The 6,000-nt window shown below is 41.0% G+C and overlaps 1 non-coding gene across 1 annotated transcript; it reads left to right on the top strand.

Moving 5' to 3' along the window:
• Positions 1 to 5,297: 5,297 nt before the first annotated feature.
• On the top strand, positions 5,298 to 5,461 carry LOC118453821 (U1 spliceosomal RNA). The gene has a single exon (XR_004843462.1). It is a non-coding gene; the product is annotated as a U1 spliceosomal RNA (small nuclear RNA).
• Positions 5,462 to 6,000: the final 539 nt, after the last annotated feature.

Raw genomic sequence — 6,000 nt, 5'->3', positions numbered from 1 at the left:
CTGGATACACACCTCACAGTTCAAACTTTGGTTGTCTGTTTTCCCCTTGATTTTCATACCTTCAACAACATTTTGTAACTTCAGAATGTCACTATGATTGCAATGTCCCAAAATTTCGTGCCATGTCTGCACATCAAAACAATTATTACACTTATCATCATACTCACTTACAGTTTCAAGGTAATAAAGTCTGTTGTGCTCATGGATGTAGAACTTTGTACCGTCTCTGTGTTGAAGGACGTTCCTTCCTTTCTTAAAGATGATAGTAGCTCCATTCGCGGTGGCCGCTCTCACAGAGAAGATATTCTGTGGAAATGAGGGAATGTATAGAGCGTCTTTCAGTGTTGTTTTACACTGTCTCCCTCTGCTGTCAATCAAGCACACCTCTGCATCTCCTCTGCCTTCAGCCACTCCTTTACACCTGGTGCCATCAGCTAATTCCACACAGTGTGTTCCCGGCTGGAAGTCTTCATTAAATTTCTTGAACGCTGTTTTGTCATTCAGGATGTGTGATGTTGCGCCAGTATCCACCATCAGGCCTTTGGTCCTGATGTCCTGTCGCTGTTGAGGTGTCGCTGCGTAGTCATCGCTCATCCGGAAGACATAGGTGTCGTCGCTCTCTGCGTTGCCGCCCTCCTCCGAGGCTGTGCGCGCTTCATCATTCCGTTGTCGTCTCCTGCAAGTCGACTCTCGATGGGTGTTGCTTCTACAGTGACTGCACCACTGTCTGTAGCGGCATGTTCTGGCCTTGTGTCCCCGCTGGCCACACTTAAAACAGACTATGTCTGACATGTCTCTCCTGCGGTCATTAGCAGCTGCTGCGGGTCTCGCGCTAGGTTGCACTCTTGCCTTCATAATGTTATCCTCTTGTTCCACTAAGCGCATTTTCTCAGTGTCCTCATAGCTGCGAAGTTTTGTTTTAAATTCCGTAAACTTGATTTCTGATTCACTTTGTGTAATGTGAACCGAAAAAGGTTTAAATGCTTCTGGTAAACCTTTTAACACCATCGCTACAAGCAGACCATCACTAAGTGTCTCTCCAGCATTTCTCAGGGCTGTAATAAATGTCTCTGCGCGTATGATGTACTCGGTGACGCTCTCACTGCTTGCTTTCTTCAGAGAAGTCAGTTCAGTATAAAGGCTGATAATTCTTGGTTTACCTTTTCCCGCATAATAGTCTCTTAAAATTTTCAGTGCCTCGCGTCCATCATCGGCAGCTTCTCTCATCACGAGCGATAAACTCTTATCATCCAGGAACTGTATTAACTCTGCATAGGCCTGGGCATTCTTATCTTCGTCGTCCTCATCTTCGTCATCACTTTTTAATATTGTGTCTTTTAGACCTTGTAATCTAAGATGTCCCAAAAATTTTGTCTCCCACAGTTCATAATTCTTCTCATCTCCGTCAAAAACCAACCTTGCCCATCGGCCACTGGGTTCACCAGCACGCTTACTCATGGTGCTAACGTAGCATGCTAGTCCTCACCGAACACGCTGTACTTTGCGACTTTTCTGGTGGTAAACTTTCCCCTGACGTAGCTTTAATATTTTCCTGGGCCCATAACCTGTTAGCAGAGACGGGTCTTCCAGCAGACTCTGCATGAATATTGAAGATACTTATTATTTAGTCGGAGGAATAATCACACGTGGGGCATCGGCTTTCACCGGAACATCACACCAAAAGGTGACATTTTTTATTGAACTCTCGCGTGCACTCTGCTGCATAACAAGAAGCATCCTTTCAAAATAAAATCACAACAGATGACAATGAGGGCATACCTATTAACTAGCTCAACAGCCTAATTAACCTGTTAAGCCCCAAAGGGCTTTCTGAGCTTCCTGCTCAAAAATGACATGCCCAAAATAAATGGAGTATTTCTCTGCAATTAAAACTGTAAACAATCGTGGTATCAAAATAGGTATCAAAAACACTTGTGAGATTTCATCAGAGGTGTGAATATTACACCAGATGTTACTGTAGACTGTAGATCTTTTCCTTCACCTAATTTATTTATTTATTTTAGCATATAAACCCTTTAAAATGTGCTTTAGTTCACATTTTAATCCACTAAGTCAGTAATCAACATATAAACATCATCTGTGCAAAGATGTATGCTTCTGAAGTGAAACAGTGAAAAATGACTGCACTTTTAATAAATACATATTCAGGCATTCTGCAGTTTGTCCAATTTTGGAAAACTTTGGACACCATGTGTGCTGCCATACAGCAGAAATGATCCCCAGTGTGCCTTTTATTATCACACTAAACCTTGAAGAAGGCTAAATCTTGCATTGGAGTAAGTAGTTCGTATCTCTCCCACAAGTTTCATTGGATATTAGTGAGTATCAGAAGCGTGCCATCTAGTCTAACCTCCCTGGTACCTCTCCTAGCCTGTGCAACATGGGCTTCCTCCCATCTGTAGGGTTGCAGGGAGACCTAATGCTTGCTTCACCTTTACATAATATCACCCCTTATCATAAAACTCAGGGACTTCATGTCTGTCACGTTCCTGGGTCTATTGACCCAGCGTTTTGAGTTTTAGTTTATTTGGATGTTATGTTTAAGTTCTTTAGGTTATCTGAGCTCATTTGTTTATTTCAATTCCCCTTGTGTCTTCTACAGCGGTGTTTTAGTCTCCCTTTGCCCTTTATGTGTTCAAGCTGTATGTCTTATAATGTCAAGTGTATATTGTCATGTCTGCGTCGCATGTTTCCTGTTTTATTTTGAAAGTCTGTGTCCTATATCAGTGTAGTCAGCTTTGCTTCCTTTGTCTCATCATGTCAGTCTAGTGTCAGCTGTTTTCCCCATGTGTTTCCACTCCCCCTAATCTCCCTTGTGTGTATTTAGTCTGTGTGTTTCTGTTCATTCTTTGTCAGGTCGTCTGTTGTTCACGCCATGTTCTCCATACCATGTTTCTAGGGTTCATGTCCAGGTTTTTTGTTCTTTGTTTAGTTCTCCCAGTTTAGGTTTATGTTAATTTTGCTTCAGTTTGCCTTGCCCTTTGTTTTTACCTTTTACTGGCCTCATTAAACGGCTCGCTTTTTGTTAACATTCAAGTTTTGTTCCCTGTTTCTTGGAGTCTGCGTTTTGGGTCCTTTTTGTCAACCCCTACAGTCTGCTTCGGCCAGATTGTGACAATGTCTAATTTTTACAAACATTAACTGAGCACAAAAAGTGAGACGGTTAGTAATTGGTTATTTTCTTCTCTTTGTTGTAAACATGCTTCTTGGCAATAAATCTTATACTGCTGGAAAGCCTGTTTATTTCCCCGTAAATGGTGTTACATTTGTAAGGAATATATGGGTTGAGCAGCAGAGTTGAGTATGTGGGTTGTGGCCATGAAAAAGTAGGAGCCTCAGTAACATGTGGAAGAACCATACACGGCCACAACAGCCTGGCACCTCATGCTGGTCACCAGCAGTGTGTGACTGAGGTCGCGTTGGTCACTGTGTTAAGTGGAGTTGAAATCAGTCATCAACATGTGTGGCCTTGTTTTATTTGTTACATTTTTGGAAAAACCAAACTGCAGGTACAGAGAGTGTTTCAACAACAGCATGTCATTGATATCTATGATTAACTGCTTATTCCAAGACCAAACCAAGTTCCCAAATAATATACTAAAAGATATTCTGAGTGTAGATAACATCCGAGATTTTTATTTTCAAACGTGTCAATCCAGGAAAGCCAAATGGAAAACATAAAGTATAGATTTGATTTGAACAACAGAGTCAGCATCTAAGTAATCAAAAGGTTTTTAGCCCATGAAGCAGTTCAGCAAACATGTAAAGCAGCAGAAATGCACTTTAGGCAGTAAAGTGTTTTAAATAATCAATTACTGATGAAAGACTGACCCTAGTTTCCTTAAGTTAATTTATTTTATTCAGCCAGAAAGGAAAAATAAATCATGAGGAATACTTTAAACTTTATATAAAACCCTGAACATAAACCAAACAGCCAACAGGTGGTATCTACTACGTGACAAATGGCGCCATCTTGTGGCCTCTTTCTGTCACTATAATTCATTCAAAGCTTGAATTATGGAATTTGCGGAAAATGCTTCACCTGTAAAAGTTTCAAAGTCACCAGTGACATTTTTCCCCAGCAGAACATTCAACAGCTTCATCAAAATAAACCTGACTCCGCGCTCAAACCAGCGTTCCTCCCCGTCCAGGATGTGCAGAGTCAAGGAGGCAATTTACGTTACAATGCTGTGATTGCAGCCATTCTCCAACTCTCACTCAATGGTTCTCATGGCCATTAATCAGTGGTCTTTGATCAGTGGTCATGAAAATTTCCATAATTATGATGAAGGAACTGACCTCACAGCCCATTGTTCCTTCAGTGGTGCTAGTTTCAGTCATTATGCAAATCCTGCATTATGCTGTTTATAATATTGGGGAAACCTGCAGTCAGCTGAGACTGAAGAAGTCACTTGGACGAGTGACGAAACGTTTCTCCCACTGAAAATGCTACGTCCAGATGAACAGATGAATCAACTTTGGGAGATTTACTTGTCTGGATGACTGAGCATGCCTCAAGACCGTTTGTGGAAAATGCTTCACCTGTAAAAGTTTCAAAGTCACCGATGTCTTTTTTTCACCAGCAGAACGTTCAACAGCTTCATCAGAATGAACCAAAGTCACGTCACAAGAGTCAGAACACAGAGCTACCAAGAAAATCTATGACGTTCATCTCTGCATCATTTAGTTTGGATGTAGTTGGTGGAGAAATATCATTAAACAGTTTGCAGCGTTCCTCGCAGCACTCAGTGGACACTGGGCTTGGACACAGTCAAATCAGTATGTGGGATAGCTGGCTGCTCAAATAAGTGTCCTCCTTTTTCATACTAGGCTCATCCTCCAGCTGTGATTCCTCCCCTGTTCCCTTGTTTTCTTTGTCTACTGTAGTTATTTTATAAACACAAAATTAGCTCAGGTTCAGAGAACAATTCCAAAATCTTGGTAGTGACAAAAATACCAAGACTTATTTCACACAACGTGTTCAAACCATAATACACAAATGAAAGAAGCTCAGTGAAATAGAAAAAAACAATGTTCAATAAGTTGAAAACCAATAGAATACAAGTTTTGGTTGTTGTGTCTTTGTTTTTGCTGCCAGTCCCTCTGTTTGTCTAAGGCAAAAAGAAAGAAGACAAAGAAGAAGAAATGATCATTCCTGAAAAACTGATGGGATCCGACAAATAAACATGTGCTGCTGACGTCTGTGGAAGTCTGTCTGTAGCCTGTGAGCACCATCAGTGAGCGCTGTGTGCCTGTGATAAGCGAACATAATACTTTTACTTATCTGACAGAGATGATACTGCGATCATGAAGGTGATTCATCCAAAGTGAGGTTCTCCTCTCGCACACTGGCTATTCTGACCTTTGTGAATTCTCCAAACGCGGGACTGTCAACTGCACAATTTATGTTGGTGGGGAAATGCGTGCGTGCTCTCCCCCCGCAATCATGTCTAAGACAAGCAAGTGTTAATTGGATGACGAACCATCGTTCTTTTAAACTGTATAGCTAAGATCTTTTGCCGTAAATGACCACATCCGCTGATAGAAGTCATTTGTAATGACAGGTAAGAACATTTATGAAAGATGAGGTGGAAGAGGAAGGGTTAGATCCTTCACCTTTTATCTTTGCATTTTTATTTTCATTTTATTGTAATTCTGAGCATTTTGTTGTTCCTTTTGGTGTTTTGGGAAACTGTAAATATTGACCAAGAGGCAACAATAATAACATAATAATCATAATTACAATAATTAATAGTATTAGAACATTTTCCTGTTTCTCTGTCTCATGGGGCTTTCGTCCTGGGTTTCTCTTGTGTGTCCGGTAACCTGACGTACTGAGTGCGTGCAGCTCTGTTTTCAAATCACACTAAAAGTTAGGATCTGTACGAAACACAGGAGATGTTTGACTAAATAGCACCCCGAGATATTTAAAGCCAGCATCTTTAAATGCATTTGCAAGATAAGGATTTTTTTGTGGAA

This window comes from Neolamprologus brichardi, chromosome 10 (assembly GCF_056152115.1).
Source record: "Neolamprologus brichardi isolate AB-2024 chromosome 10, ASM5615211v1, whole genome shotgun sequence".
Classification (NCBI taxonomy): Eukaryota; Metazoa; Chordata; class Actinopteri; order Cichliformes; family Cichlidae; genus Neolamprologus; species Neolamprologus brichardi.
Note: the sequence above shows the minus strand (reverse complement) of the source record. Positions and strands in the feature narration are given on the sequence as shown.